This window comes from Phyllopteryx taeniolatus, unplaced genomic scaffold (assembly GCF_024500385.1).
Source record: "Phyllopteryx taeniolatus isolate TA_2022b unplaced genomic scaffold, UOR_Ptae_1.2 contig_80, whole genome shotgun sequence".
Lineage (NCBI taxonomy): Eukaryota > Metazoa > Chordata > Actinopteri > Syngnathiformes > Syngnathidae > Phyllopteryx > Phyllopteryx taeniolatus.
This window is the reverse complement of record NW_026903778.1, coordinates 73452-88429: the sequence shown is the minus strand read 5'-3', so window position 1 is coordinate 88429 and position 14978 is coordinate 73452. Positions and strand designations below refer to the sequence as shown.

Here is a 14978-nt window from a genome sequence, read left to right as displayed (position 1 = left end):
CGATAGCACTACGTCAGACTACTGCCGTATCTCAGTGGCACCAGTACATGACATGAATTCCGATAGCACCATATCCCGTCTTTTATGATCACTGGGCTGTATCTTGTCAAATCAAACACAGTCAGAGAGGCGGAACCAGAATATGTGACATCGGTCAACGCGACCGGATACGGTCATTACCATGGCAACGACAACAACTATGTACGCTAATGTATTGTGTGTGTGGGTGGGGGGTAAAAAATGAGGAAAATTTGTGGTGGTTGTCACCGGTTCTCAGGAGAGGACGTTCATTCAAGGATTGCTTGAGGTGTGTTCCTAAACCTTTCATACGGTACGACTACGACTCACAGGCAGGCAACAAAACGTTATGTAACCTAGCAAGCTAGCGCTAGTACTAATGGTTGTACGTAAACATGCTGGCGTTCTGTCGAATCATGCTCTAAAGCTTTGGTTAACACTGGTTAGTGCACGTGAATAAATGTTGACAACGGCGCGTAAGTATATTGACAATGGCAAGCACAGGAGGCGATGTGCCGGTCACAATCCTATTGGTCGACGTCAAGGTGCGCTGTCGGAGAGTTGACGTTGATATGTCACATGACACGGAAGCTTTTCATTTTGGAGTTGTAGGGCGACCGTAGGGCCAAATCGTTGGTCGTGGATTATTTCACACGACAAGAAGTTTTGTCGTTCCCAACAAAATATGTCGGGCCCATTCTGGGAAATCAGCTGCTATAGCTAATCGGCCCAATATCGGGGTTAAAATCATGTAGTCTGATGTAGGCATAAGAAGCGATGTACTAGTACGTATGCAGTGATTCATCCGGGAAGTTCACTGTGAACTAGTACAACGAGTGATTGGTTTGCGCAAGGAAGGACGTACTACGCCTTGAATGTACTCATGAGTGATTTTAATAGCTTTCACTGGCAGCCGGTTCTTCAAGCTAATGGCTAATGTTGAGTCAGTCAAGCACATGAAAACAAGCACACACACGGTGCGTGGGTTGGATGGTGTCTTCATAATCTTAACAGACTACACATAAAGTTATGAGAGAGACAGGAGACCGACATTGGAGTTAGATTTGCCAGTGGAAGGTAAACTGATGCGGTACTGTTTGCAAAAAGTCTGTAAGGTGCAGTGGCAACACCACGAATCTATATAAACACATGAAAAACCACGCGAAAGAAAACGCAGACCTCCGGAAACGGGGAGAGGAGGAGAGAAATCCCCCGCCCCGTGGCTCTGCTGCCAGACCCCCAATGCAGGGGCAGAGGTCATTGGCGGAAGCTTTTCAGCATGGCAATGAATATCCAGGTGTGGATAATACTTTACCATTAGTTTTCAAATTAAAACTGTCTTTTAGTGAATTGACCCAACAGAAAAATATCAATTATGCTAGGCCCTTTATGTATGTGTAATACCATGGAATTTACGGTACATTCAAATCTTGTTTAAATGAATACATTTACTGGAACAGAAAAAAAGGCAGCACGGTGGTCGACTGGTTAGAGCGTCTGCCTCACAGTTCTGAGGACTGGGGTTCAATCCCCAGCCCCCCCTGTGTGGAGTTTGCATGTTCTCCCCGTGCCTGTGTGGGTTTTCTCCGGGCACTCCGATTTCCTCCCACATCCCAAAAACATGCATGGTAGGTTAATTGAAGACTCTAAATTGCCCCTAGGTGTGAATGTGAGTGCAGATGGTTGTTTGTTTATGTGTCCCCTGCGATTGGCTGGCAACCAGTTCAGGGTTTACCCCGCCTCCTGCCCGATGATAGGTGGGATAGACGCTTAGTTTTCCCGTTCTTTATCTAGATTGTCAACTCTTATGACGCACAGCATTGTGGGAATTTGAGTATACAGTCTCTTACGTAGTTCGTCTACGTCACAGGAACGCAAAGCAATTTATATAGAGCATTTCATACACAAGGTAAGTCAATGTGCTTCACATGAGAGAAAGCATTTCAAAACAAAGGAACAAAACAGCTGATGAACATTTAAAACAAAGAGAAAAATTCAAATACAATTAAAACTGCGTACAGTGCAAGAAAAAAAGTGCTCTAAAAAGCATGAGAATTTTTTTTTTTCAACTGGACTTAAAAACATGCACACTTGGCATTAGCATTTCATTCATGTATTCAGGACCTAAACCATTTATTGATTTATAGACCAGTAACAGAACTTTAAAATCTTTCTACAGCCGACTGGGAGCCCGGCTAACCAACGTGCCTACTTAGTGGCCATATTGGTGAGGTTGACGTTCCCATTGTTTAGCTTTTTCTTCAATAATAATAATAACAATAATAATAATAATAACAGATTAAACCTATTGCGCTTTTCAAGACACTCAAAGACGCTTTACACTGATTGGATAACAATAACATCAAGGTGGGTAAACAGGAAGCACAGGTGCTGGTGTCAGCGATGCTGTCCACCGCGGTGAATGCAGAAAAGTCACGCCGGGTGGCGAGAGCCTAGCTGGAAGTCAGGGACGCTGAAGGATGGTCGATAGCTGAGCTCGATGCTCGCATGTTCACGAGTCACGACCGAAGCGGGTGTTCGAGAGCTTGCTGAGAGTGATAGGTAGGTCATCATTTAACCTTTTTGTTTTTGAAAATAAATAATCTCCACGCCTTTCCTAGTTTACAATACATGACAACAACAACGCATAGTCCTTCGGTGAATGTGTTGAGTGAACGTGAGCCTCAGGGATGGATCATTAACTGAATAAGAAAGCACTTGAATGACAATGTGAAAAAGAACTGAACGTGAACGAATGTTTTTGATGAACAGTTTTGAATCATTCAGTACACTCAAACGCTCATCACTATCAGTAACATAGTACCATGCTTAATTACCACACAACTACATCACTATTAAAAACACTGTCTTCTCTTTCATTGACCAATGATCAGGGGAGAGCGCGAACGCAGTCCCCCACACACTGTCTGCAACGCAGTTCTTTACTATTACAAATATTACTGAGACCAAAGTTATCGATTTAATTCATTCACTCAAACCATCTAAGGCAAAGGATGTTTTTGGAATGGACACGAGCATGCTCAAAGATCAAGGTTCAACTCTTGCTACTCCTATTGCCTCAATCATTAATTCAATTTCATCTGGTCACTTTCCAAAGGCCTGGAAATCTGCTTTTGTTACCCCTGTCTTTAAATCCGGTGACACAACTTCTCTGAATAACTACCGACCTATAAGCATTCTTCCGGCCATTTCCAAAGTTGCAGAAAAATGGGTGTCAGAGCAGATTGTCCATTATTTAATCAGCAGCTCCCCCTCTCTCCACGCCATGCAGTTTGGTTTCAGATCCAAGCATGCCACTGAAATGGCTAGATGCCTCTTCATTGAGAAAATAAAATCTTCTCTCGACAAGGGGGGAGTTGTAGGGGCGGTGTTCTTGGACCTCAGGAAAGCTTTCGATACAGTAAATCACTCTGTTCTTCTTACCAAGCTCTCAAAATTTAACTTCTCTCGCAAAGCTGTGAGCTGGATTGAATCATAACTGCATGACCGAACAAAATCTGTATCAGTTAACAACTGCAGATCAGAGTCTCTTAGGCTAACCTCTGGAGTCCCTCAGGGATCAATATTAGGCCCCCTTTTATTTAGTCTTTATATCAACGATTTGCCCACTGTTTGCTCTGAAGCAGAGTGCGTAATGTTGTCATGAACGGAACAGAGGATAGGACCCAAAAATGCACGACTCCAAAACAAATTGACAGTTTCCAAAAAGAGAGGTTTAATAGACGGGCATAGGTCGGTACACAGGCAGGCAATCCAAGAGAGGCAACAGTATCCAAAAACATGAGGCAAAGAGACAAGGTCGATAATCGGAACAGGGTCAGGTCTTACTGTGAATCTATGACGTGGAAACAAGGAATGCTGGAACGCGACGACAAGGTACAACGAACTGGCAACGAGAGGAAATGAGACACGAGGTTATATACAAGGGGTAATTAGGGTGAACGAGGCACAGGTGATGAAGATGCTCACATGAGCAGGTGTGTGTGAAACAGGGGGGGAAGACAAAACCCGGAACACACACACATATGACAGTACCCCCCCCCCCCCTTAACGGCCGGCCCCAGACGGCCCTGGGGCCCCTGGATGCGCAACGTGGAAGTCCCGAATGAGCGAATCATCCACGATAAACGCAGACGGTACCCAGGAACGCTCCTCTGGCCCATAGCCCTCCCAGTCCACCAGATATTGAAACCCCCTGCCCCTCCGACGAGATGACAACAGCCGCTTCACAGAGAAGACAGGGCCCCCATCCACAAACCGGGGGGGAGGAGGGGGCCTGGAAGGCGGGACCAGAGGAGACTCCCGGGCTGGCTTGAGTAGGCTGACGTGAAAAGTAGGGTGGACCCGCATAGACCTTGGGAGCCTCAGCTTCACGGTGACAGGGTTGATTATTTTTGTGATGGGGAAGGGCCCAACGAACCTGGGAGCGAGCTTCTTGGACTCCACCCGGAGTGGAATATGTTTGGTCGAAAGCCAAACTCGCTGACCCACTTTGTAGTTCGGGGCTGGTGTCCTCCGACGGTCAGCAGCGGCTTTGTAGGACCGTCCCTGGCGCAGCAGCATCTGGCGGGCTCGCTCCCAGGTCCTCCTACAGCGTCTCACCAAGGTTAATGCCGCTGGAACTGTGGATTCTGGGGCTATGGCAGGAAACAGAGATGGTTGGTAACCATGCACAACGTGAAAAGGCGATAGACCAGTGGATGCAGAGGGGAGGGAATTGTGGGAGAATTCGACCCAAACCAGTTTCTGAGACCAGGATCGCGGCTCCTGTGAAGCGAGACATCGGAGCCCCGTCTCCAGGTCCTGGTTCAGCCTCTCGGTTTGGCCGTTGGTTTCAGGATGAAACCCGGATGACAGACTGACGGTAGCACCTATGAGTTTACAAAACTCCTTCCAAAATTGCGAAATGAATTGGGGACCCCTATCAGACACCACATTCTTGGGGAAACCATGGAACTTAAAAACCTGATTAATCATTAGCTCGGCAGTGTCTTTAGCTGAGGGGAGTTTTGGAAGTGCAATGAAGTGCGCCATCTTAGAGAACCTGTCAACAACTGAAAGAATGGTGGTATTGCCTTTAGAGGCCGGTAATCCTGTAACAAAGTCTACGGAAATGTCTGACCAAGGACGTTGTGGTATTGGCAGGGGTCGCAACTCCCCAGAAGGACGTTGATGAGAGGCCTTGTTAGCAGCACATACCTGGCAAGCATTGACGTAATCGCTAACATCCCTCCTAACATTAGGCCACCAAAAGCGCTGTTCGACCACTGATAGCGTCTTGGCAATGCCTGGGTGACATACCGTTCGGTTCGTGTGAGCCCAGTGGATGACTTTTCCCCTTAAGGTCGGAACCACATAAAGCCTGTTCTCGGGGCAATCTTCAGGGCTAGGAGTGTCTTTCAGAGCCCCTTCAACCGCAGTCTCAATGTCCCAAACAAAAGCGGAAATGAAGCATGACTTAGGCAAAATAGTCTTAGGGTCGGACAAAGAACTCTCCTCGGAGAAAATTCGTGACAAAGCATCTGGCTTACCATTTTTAGAACCCGGTCGGTATGATAACGTAAAATTAAATCTAGAGAAGAAAAGAGCCCATCTAGCCTGCCTCGCATTTAATCTTTTGGCAGTTTTAATATATTCAAGGTTCTTGTGATCTGTCCATACTAAAAACGGAGTATGTGCCCCCTCTAGCCAGTGCCTCCACTCCATCAAAGCCACCTTGACTGCCAGCAGTTCACGGTCGCCAATGTCATAATTTTTTTCAGCTGGGGTCAATTTTTTGGAGAGAAACGCACAAGGATGTAACTTCTCATCCTTGAGAGACTTCTGGGAGAGCACTGCTCCTATTCCGGCATCAGACGCATCGACTTCTACCACAAACTGCTGTTTGAGATCTGGCAAAGTAAGGATGGGAGCGGAGGTAAAGCTCGACTTAAGTTTTTGAAAAGCTGCATGACAAAGCGGGTTCCATACAAAAGGTTTGTGTGGCGAGGTGTTGGATTTATCTTACCCAACATTATAAAAAATAGACACAAAAGGAATGAAGACGCTGGTTTCTTTTTCTCATGAGGAGGGCGTATGGGAGATTGTTCAGATCACAGCCTCTCAACACGCTCTAAACAATCCCCCCCCTCGCTCCTGCATTTATTTGAAATAGGAGGGATTTACAAATCATAATGTTCTAAGCAATAAGACACAACACAAAATATTTGATAATAAGAGGGTTTTTCCCAGACATAGTATTCTAAACAATAAGACACAACACATAATATTTGATAATAAGAGGGTTTTTCCCAGACATAGTATTCTAAACAATAAGACACAACACATAATATTTGATAATAAGAGGGTTTTTCCCAGACATAGTATTCTAAGCAATAAGACACAACACAAAATATTGGACCAACACTTGTCCCGACCCGACCACATCCGATCACGTCCTTGGTCCAGGCGCCCTTCCATCGGATGATGCTGAGTCATCTTTTCGAAGGCGAGACATCTAAAATCGTCCATAATACTAATGCAAGCTAAGCAAATAAATGATAACTTCTAGAATATATTTAACACGAGGTAAGATCATGCAAAGGAGAGGCTATAGAACTGAAATTCCTGATGAATTTCCTGTAGAAGTTTGCGAACCCTAAGAACCTTTGTACATCTTTGCGTGACGTGGGAGTAGGCCAATTAATAACGGCATCGACTTTGCAAGGGTCCATCTTGACTTCACCTTGAGCCAGGACGAAACCCACAAAAGAAACGGACGCCTGGTGGAACTCACATTTCTCAGCCTTGACATAGAGTTGATTCTGCAGTAACTGCTGCAAAACAGAGCGGACATGAATAATGTGAGTCTCCTCATCCGGGGAGAATATCAGAATATCATCTAAATAAACAAAAACATAAACATTCAACATGTCGCGCAGGACATCGTTGACAAGGTTCTGGAAAACAGCTGGAGCGTTAGTAAGCCCAAAAGGCATTACCAAATATTCATAATGTCCCGTTGGTGTGTTAAATGCTGTTTTCCATTCATCCCCCTCCCTTATCCTGACGAGATGATATGCATTTCTTAAGTCCAGTTTTGTGAAAATCTTGGCTCCCTCCAGGAACTCAAAGGCGGTGGAGATGAGAGGAAGAGGGAACCTGTTTTTTACCGTGATCTCATTGAGACCCCGGTAATCGATACAGGGTCGCAGGGTCTTGTCTTTCTTGTCCACGAAGAAAAATCCTGCTCCCGCAGGGGATGAAGATGGGCGAATGATCCCGGCTGCCAGTGATTCTTCTATGTATTCCTTCATGGCCTTGTGTTCCGGCCCTGAAAGAGAGAACAACCTCCCTCGTGGGGGTGTGGTTCCAGGCAGCAAGTCAATAGCACAGTCATAAGGTCTGTGGGGTGGAAGGGATTTGGCCTTGGACTTGGAAAAAACATCTTTAATATCCTGATAACAGGTGGGCACTTGAGATAAATCAGGAGAGCCTAGTGTCACTTTAGGAAGAACCCGTGTAGGGTCTTCCTTAATGAAATTCAGACTCACCTCTCCCGTGCCCTGGCTACCGGCACCGGCAACTTTGACGTGACAGTTGCTCACGGAATGACCCAACTGACCGCAGTAGAAGCACCGCCCTTCCCTCAGCCGGCGTTGACGTTCCTCAGAGGAGAGACGGAACCTGCCCCGTTGCATGGGCTCATCCGTGGTGACGCTAGCCAGTGGATTGAGACTGGCAGCAGGGAATCTGCCTTGGTTTGGCTTGTCACCGAGGCTCGTCCTCCAAGTGCGCGGTGAAGCATCCCTCCGCCGATCTCCATCCAGCTCGCGATCCAAAAGCCTTCTGTCGATCTTGAGGGCGAGAGCGATGAGAGTGTCCAAGTCGGGTGGCAGGTCTAGCGGGACTAAATGATCCTTGACGGCGGGGGATAGTCCTTGAAAAAAGGCATCGAGTAGCGCCCGATTATTCCAATGAGTCTCAGCTGCTAGAATGCGAAACTCAATCGCGTAATCTGACACCCTGCGCTTGCCTTGTTGTAAGGTGACAAGGGAGCGAGCTGCCTCACGATCAGGAGTGGAAAATTGAAAAATTTGCTCCATAGTCTTGACGAAAAAAGCCCATGAATGACACGCGGCGGAATTGCAGCTCCATTCAGCAGTAGCCCACGCCTCCGCACGACCAGTCAGGTGGGAAATGACGAATGCGATCTTTGCCCGCTCGGTGGGGAAGGCGGCTGCGTGCAGTTCAAAGTGGAGTTCGCACTGCGTGATGAACGGCTTAATGTTCCCAGATTCTCCAGAGAACCTCTCCGGTCGAGAGAGCTGTGGGCAGACAGCAGCGGAGGTGGCAGGTGGCTGCATGGTGACTACTTCACACGGAAATACCGTGGCAGTACTGGGTGTGGTGCCCACTGGTTCCTTCTCTTGAAAAAATTTCAAAAGAAGTTCAAACTGCGAGGCCACCTGCCTCATCATATTGTCCTGATTCCTTGACAGTCCCTCTAGATGAAGGTGGAGGGCGGCAATCTGCTCATCCTGCTTCGCGAGGCGTTGACCCTGCGCTTGAAGGGCTTCGCGCACCGGGTCTGAGTCTGCTGGGTCCATGTTCTGGCCAGTTCGTTCTGTCATGAACGGAACAGAGGATAGGACCCAAAAATGCACGACTCCAAAACAAATTGACAGTTTCCAAAAAGAGAGGTTTAATAGACGGGCATAGGTCGGTACACAGGCAGGCAATCCAAGAGAGGCAACAGTATCCAAAAACATGAGGCAAAGAGACAAGGTCGATAATCGGAACAGGGTCAGGTCTTACTGTGAGTCTATGACGTGGAAACAAGGAATGCTGGAACGCGACGACAAGGTACAACGAACTGGCAACGAGAGGAAATGAGACACGAGGTTATATACAAGGGGTAATTAGGGTGAACGAGGCACAGGTGATGAAGATGCTCACATGAGCAGGTGTGTGTGAAACAGGGGGGGAAGACAAAACCCGGAACACACACACATATGACAAATGTATGCAGACGACACAGTTTTCTTTGTTCATGGTCGCTCCAAAGATACTGTTGCTGCTAAACTCACTAATACAATGTCCTGTGTCACAACTTGGTTGCAGGAGTGCTGTCTACAGCTAAACGTTTCTAAAACTGTAGGCATGTATTTCACTAAAACAAATAGAGTATCACCTGACCCCGATATACTTGTTAATGGAGAAAAAATGCAAATTGTCAGCCAATACAAATATCTTGGGTTAATAATAGATTCACAGCTTTCCTTTAAAGTCCATATTGAGAAATTGTGTAAAAATATCAAATTAAACCTCAAAAATTTTCGTGCAATTCGGAATGAAATGTCAACTGAAGCTGCAAAAATTTACTTGCATTCAATGATTCTTAGTCACTTTAACTATTGCATAACCAGTTGGTCCCAGGCTGGTTAGAATGCAAAAAAAACATTGGAGTTTTGTACAAACAAGTAATTAAAGTGATGGATAAAAAACCAAGGCACTATCATAACTGTGCAATTTTAAAAAAATACAGTCTTTTAAACTGGGACAGTCTTCACATATTTGCAGATTTCAATTAGATTTATAAAGTACTGCATGATTTGGCCCCAGCTCATCTGGGTGAGTTCATCAGCCAAAGAAACAGGTCTGAGCATGTCACTCAAGGCTCTGTCAGAGGTGACTGTCTGATTCCTCTGTGCAGGAGCACTTTCAGTAAGTCAGCCTGGTCAGTGAGGAGCGCTGGTGAGTGGAACTCAGTACCTGAGGAGGTTAAACTGCTTACAACATACAAGGCCTTCACAAAAAAACTGAAAATGTGGCTAGTTAACAACTATAGCTGCCAACACTAAAAGACAAGTATGTTATGTTGTTTTTTTTTTGTTATGATCAAAAAAATTATGGTTTTATTCTCTCTTAATAGTATAGTTTGATTATGTATCTGTCATGTGTGTGTGTGTGTGTTCCGGGTTTTGTCTTCCCTCCTGTTTCACACACACCTGCTCCTGTGAGCATCTTCACCACCTGTGCCTCGTTCAACCTAATTACCCCTTGTATTTAACCTCGTGTCTCATTCCCTCTCGTTGCCAGTTCGTTGTACCTTGTCGTCGCGTTCCAGCATTCCTTGTTTCCACGTCATAGACTCACAGTAAGACATGACCCTGTTCCGATTATCGACCTTGCCTCTTTGCCTCATGTTTTTGGATACTGTTGCCTTTCTTGGATTGCCTGCCTGTGTACCGACCTATCAGAATCAGAATCAGAATCATCTTTATTTGCCAAGTATGTCCAAAACACACAAGGAATTTGTCTCCGGTAGTTGGAGCCGCTCTAGTACAACAGACAGTCAATTTACAGAACACTTTGGAGACATAAAGACATTGACAAAAAACAACAACAAACAACAATTGTGCAAAAAGATGCAGAGTCCTCAGTTCGAATGGCTAATATCGCAATAGTCCGGTGCAATGACCATTGTGCAAAGGGCACTGAGACTTCAAGGAGTGTATGCGGTTTAAAGTGACGAGTAGTGCGATAATCTGGGACAATGGTTGTGCAAATGTTACAGATACTCCTCAATCAGTGTGCAAATGGAGCAGATGCTACTCTGGCATGAGTGGCCACTATATGCAAATAGTGCAGCACGGCGAGACAACTACAGTGAGTGCACGAGTAATACATAATACAGAAATGTGACAACAAACTCAAGTCAAAAAATTGCCAGCTTGTTGTAATGGAATTGTAAGTTTGCTGTTTAAGAAGTTGATTGCAAGAGGGAAGAAGCTGTTGGAATGTCTACTAGTTCTAGTTTGCATTGATCGGTAGCGCCTATCTGAGGGAAGGAGCTGGAAGAGCTGGTGACCGGGGTGGGGAGGGTCCGAGAGGATTTTGCACGCCCTTGTCTTAGTTCTGGCACCGTGCAAGTCCTCAAGGGTGGGTAGTTTTGATTGTCCGTTGCAGTCGGAGTTTGTCCTTTTTTGTAGCAGCACCAACCCAGACTGTGATGGAAGAACACAGGACTGATTCGATGACCGCTGTGTAGAACTGTCTCAGCAGCTCCGGTGGCAGGCCATGCTTTCTCAGAAGCCGCAGGAAGTGAATGGTGAGTTGGTTCCGATGGTGGGGGAAGATGCCGGTCCGACGTGGCAGGCCCAAATGTCTGGCAGAATCCCCTGTCAGAAGGAGTTTCAATTCTCACCGACAGAACTTTGCTCATGTTGCGGGCTCGGCGGGGGACATTGATTCCGAGCAGACGATGTTCTGTCCTCCATTGCTGAGGCGGTCGACCGGCGCTGTAGTGGTCGGTGCCTTTCGTGGCGGCAATCCCCGAACCCGTTGGTGGACAACAACGGTGAGGGATGCCGTCAAGCTGAAGAAGGAGTCCTATCAGGCCTTTGTGGCCTGTGGGACTCCTGAGGCAGCTGATGGGTACCGGCTGGCCAAGCGGAATGCAGCTTTGGTGGTCGCTGAAGCAAAAACTCCGGTATGGGAGGAGTTTGATGAGGCCATGAAGAAAGCCCTCCGGACGGCTTCGAGGAAATTCTGGTCCAACCTCCGGTGTCTCAGGCAGGGGAAGCTATGCACCATCAAGACTATGTCTAGTGGGGATGTGGCGCTGCTGACCTCAACTCGGGACGTTGTGAGTTGGTTGGGAGAATACTTCGAAGACCGCCTCAATTCCACTGACACGCCTTCCCATGAGGAAGCAGAGTCTGGTTCCCTGAGGCGGCCTCTCCTATCGCTGGGGTGTAGGTCACCGAGGCGGTTAAAAAGCTTCTCGGTGGCAAGGCCCGGGGCCTGGATGAGATTCGCCCGGAGTTCCTAAAGGCTCTGGATGTTGTGGGGCTGTCCTGGTTGACATGCCTCTGCAAGATCGCGTGGACATCGGGGACAGTGCCTCTGGATTGGCAGACTGGGGTGATGGTCCCCCTTTTTAAGAAGGGGGACTGGAGGGTGTGTTCCAACTACAGGGGGATCACACACCTGAGCCTCCCTGGTAAGGTCTATTCAGGGGTGCTGGAGAGGAGGGTCCGTCGGGAAGTCGAATCTCAGCTTCAGGAGGAGCAGTGTGGTTTTCGTCCTGGCCGTGGAACAGTGGACCAGCTCTACACCCTCGGCAGGGTCCTCGAGGGTGCATGGGAGTTCGCCCAACCAATCTACATGTGTTCTGTGGACTTGGAGAAGCCGTTCGACCATGTCCCTCGGGGAGTCCTGTGGGCTTGCTTCGGTAGTATGGGGTACCGAACCCCGTACGACCGGAGTCAGAGTTTGATCCGCATATCCGGCAGTAAGTCGGACTCGTTTCCGGTGAGGGTTGGACTCCACCAAGGCTGCCCTTTGATTCTTCTCATAACTTTTTTGGACCGAATTTCAAGGCGCAGTCGAGGCGTAGAAAGGGTCCGGTATTATCATTGCATCTCTCCTTTTTGCAGATGATGTGGTTCTGTTGGCTTCATCAAGCCGTGCTCGCCAACTCTCACTGGAGCAGTTTGCTCCAGTGTGAAGCAGCTGGGATGAGAATCAGCACATCCAAATCTGAGACCATGGTCATCAGTCGGAAAAGGGTGGCGTGCCCTCTCCGACTCGGAGATGAGATCCTGCCCTAAGTGGAGGAGTTCAAGTATCTTGGGGTCTTGTTCACGAGTGAGGGGAGAATGGAACGGGAGATCGACAGGCGGATCGGTGCAGCGTCGACAGTGATGCGGACTTTGTATCGGTTCGTTGTGGTAAAGAAGAAGCTAAGCTGAAAGGCGACGCTCTCGATTTACCGGTCGATTTACGTTCCTACCCTCACCTATGGTCAAGACCTGTGGGTCGTGCCCGAAAGAACAAAATCCCGGATACAAGCGGCCAAAATGAGTTTCCTCCGCAGGGTGTCTGGGCTCTCCCTTAGAGATAGGGCGAGAAGCTTGGTCATCCGGGAGGATCTCAGAGTAGAGCCGCTGCTCCTCCACATTGAGAGGAGCCAGATGAGGTGGCCGGGGATTCTGATTCGGATGCCTCCCGGACGCGTCCCCGGTGAGGTGTTCTGGCAAGTCCCACCGGGAGAAGACCCCGGGGACGACCCAGGACACTACGCCTTTCGGCTGGCCTGGGAACACCTCGGAATCCCCCCAGAAGAGCTCGATGAAGTGGCTGGGGAGAGGCGTACAACATTCCTTGTCACTTTTCTCCTATGCTCCATGTCCAAACTTAATATGCCTCTGTACAATACTGAAAGTGAGAATAACAGACAAACCCCAGAGTTGAGAGTCACTTGTTTACCTTCTGTTCAGTGCATTAAATATAGATCGAGTCATTGGATTGATGGCTCAATTGATATTTATTTAGACCTAGTTGTGGGGGTGCACCATTCCCGGAGGTACTGCAATACCAGAGCAATGTGTGGAGTGGACGGAGCAAGCTCCTATTCCATCTCCTAGCTTCAAAAATCAATTTAATATACGACCCGGATAGGGGACATATCAGATATTAAACTGATAAGACCAGATAGTCAACTTGATCTTGGCCAAAACGCACAGAAGCGATGCAGACATAATGCCAGAAAAGACGACCTCATTCTCCAGCCTACAAGCCAAAGTTATGGTGGCACATATGGACACACCAAACAACAATTTTGAAACGAATGTCAACTGCGTTGTTTTTCAACGTTTATATTGAAATAATGTTGTCAGATACTCGTGTTCCTTGGTCACGTGGCCCACATCAATCCAATAGAATCCGCAGATTAACGCATATCCTTTAGCCGCATATTAAGTTTGAAATAACCAAAGAAATAATGAGTTATTTGGAATAAAAATCGGTTGCTGGTATAATGATGTGGCCACAAGCTGAATAGCTGTTTGCTCAACATTTTGACGAAAAAACATCAATGACTCTGCCTCGCTCAACTACTTCCTGTTTCTTTCTTTGCTAACTGACAGTAGGACTCTAGCGCCATCGTCGCAGAGGAGGCGAATTACACCCCGTCCACTAATTTGGTTACACAACGTTCAAATTTGTCATGTGATAAGTGTTAATAATCGATTAAAGACATGCCAGAAACGTCAAAAGACATGAATATTTGCCATTAAACATTTCAACTTATATCCAAAAACAGTAAGCAGGCTCTGCCTAAGAATTAATGCAAAAAACGACAGAGTGAAAGCAAAACCAACCACTCGTTAAATATTTAACTATTTTCAACCATTATTACTGAAAACATACAAAAAAAGGAAAACATACATATTTGTAAACAAATGTAGTTTGGTTATAACACTTAAGTACAATAATCTTAAGGAAATGTATGGTCACGAGTCGGCCCCGTGTTTCACAATTAGCTTTACCTGTTGATGTGAAGTGACATCATATCCAATTTAGCGTCCTTAAAATCTTCTGACTACGTGCACATAATGTCAAAGAGAGAGCACTGAAAACATTCAGAAAAATAGTTACAAATAGTGAGAAAATTAAGCAAAGAAGAAGAAGAATCACCTTTATTGTCATGAACATGCACAAAATTTGTTCTCTGCATTTTACCCATCACAGTGAACACACAAACTTGTTAGTGGAACACACTGGAGCAGGGGGCAGCTGAAACGCCCGGGGTGCAGTTTGGGGTATCACTGTCTTGCTCAAGGACACCACAGCCGTGAGTCCGGGGGATGTTGGCGGATGGTCCGGTCGGGATCTTGAACCTACATCGCCTACAATAGCAGGCAATGATCTTAACCATTGGGGCACGGTGCAGCATACAAAAGGTAACTCAATGTGTTTCCCAACCTTTGCACCGCGGACCTTTTAGGAGTCGGCATTTTACTCACGGACCGGCTGTGGTGGCGTGCAAATACATATATTTCTCGGGGCACTCCGGGTTCCTCCCACATCCCAAAAACATGCAGGGTAGGTTAATTGAAGAATAAATTGCCCTTAGGTGTGAATGTGAGTGCGAATGGTTGTTTGTTTATATG

General features: G+C 46.9%; 1 non-coding gene across 1 annotated transcript; it reads right to left on the bottom strand.

Moving 5' to 3' along the window:
• Positions 1-13368: 13368 nt before the first annotated feature.
• Positions 13369-13557, bottom strand: LOC133474000 (U2 spliceosomal RNA). The gene has a single exon (XR_009787317.1). It is a non-coding gene; the product is annotated as a U2 spliceosomal RNA (small nuclear RNA).
• Positions 13558-14978: the final 1421 nt, after the last annotated feature.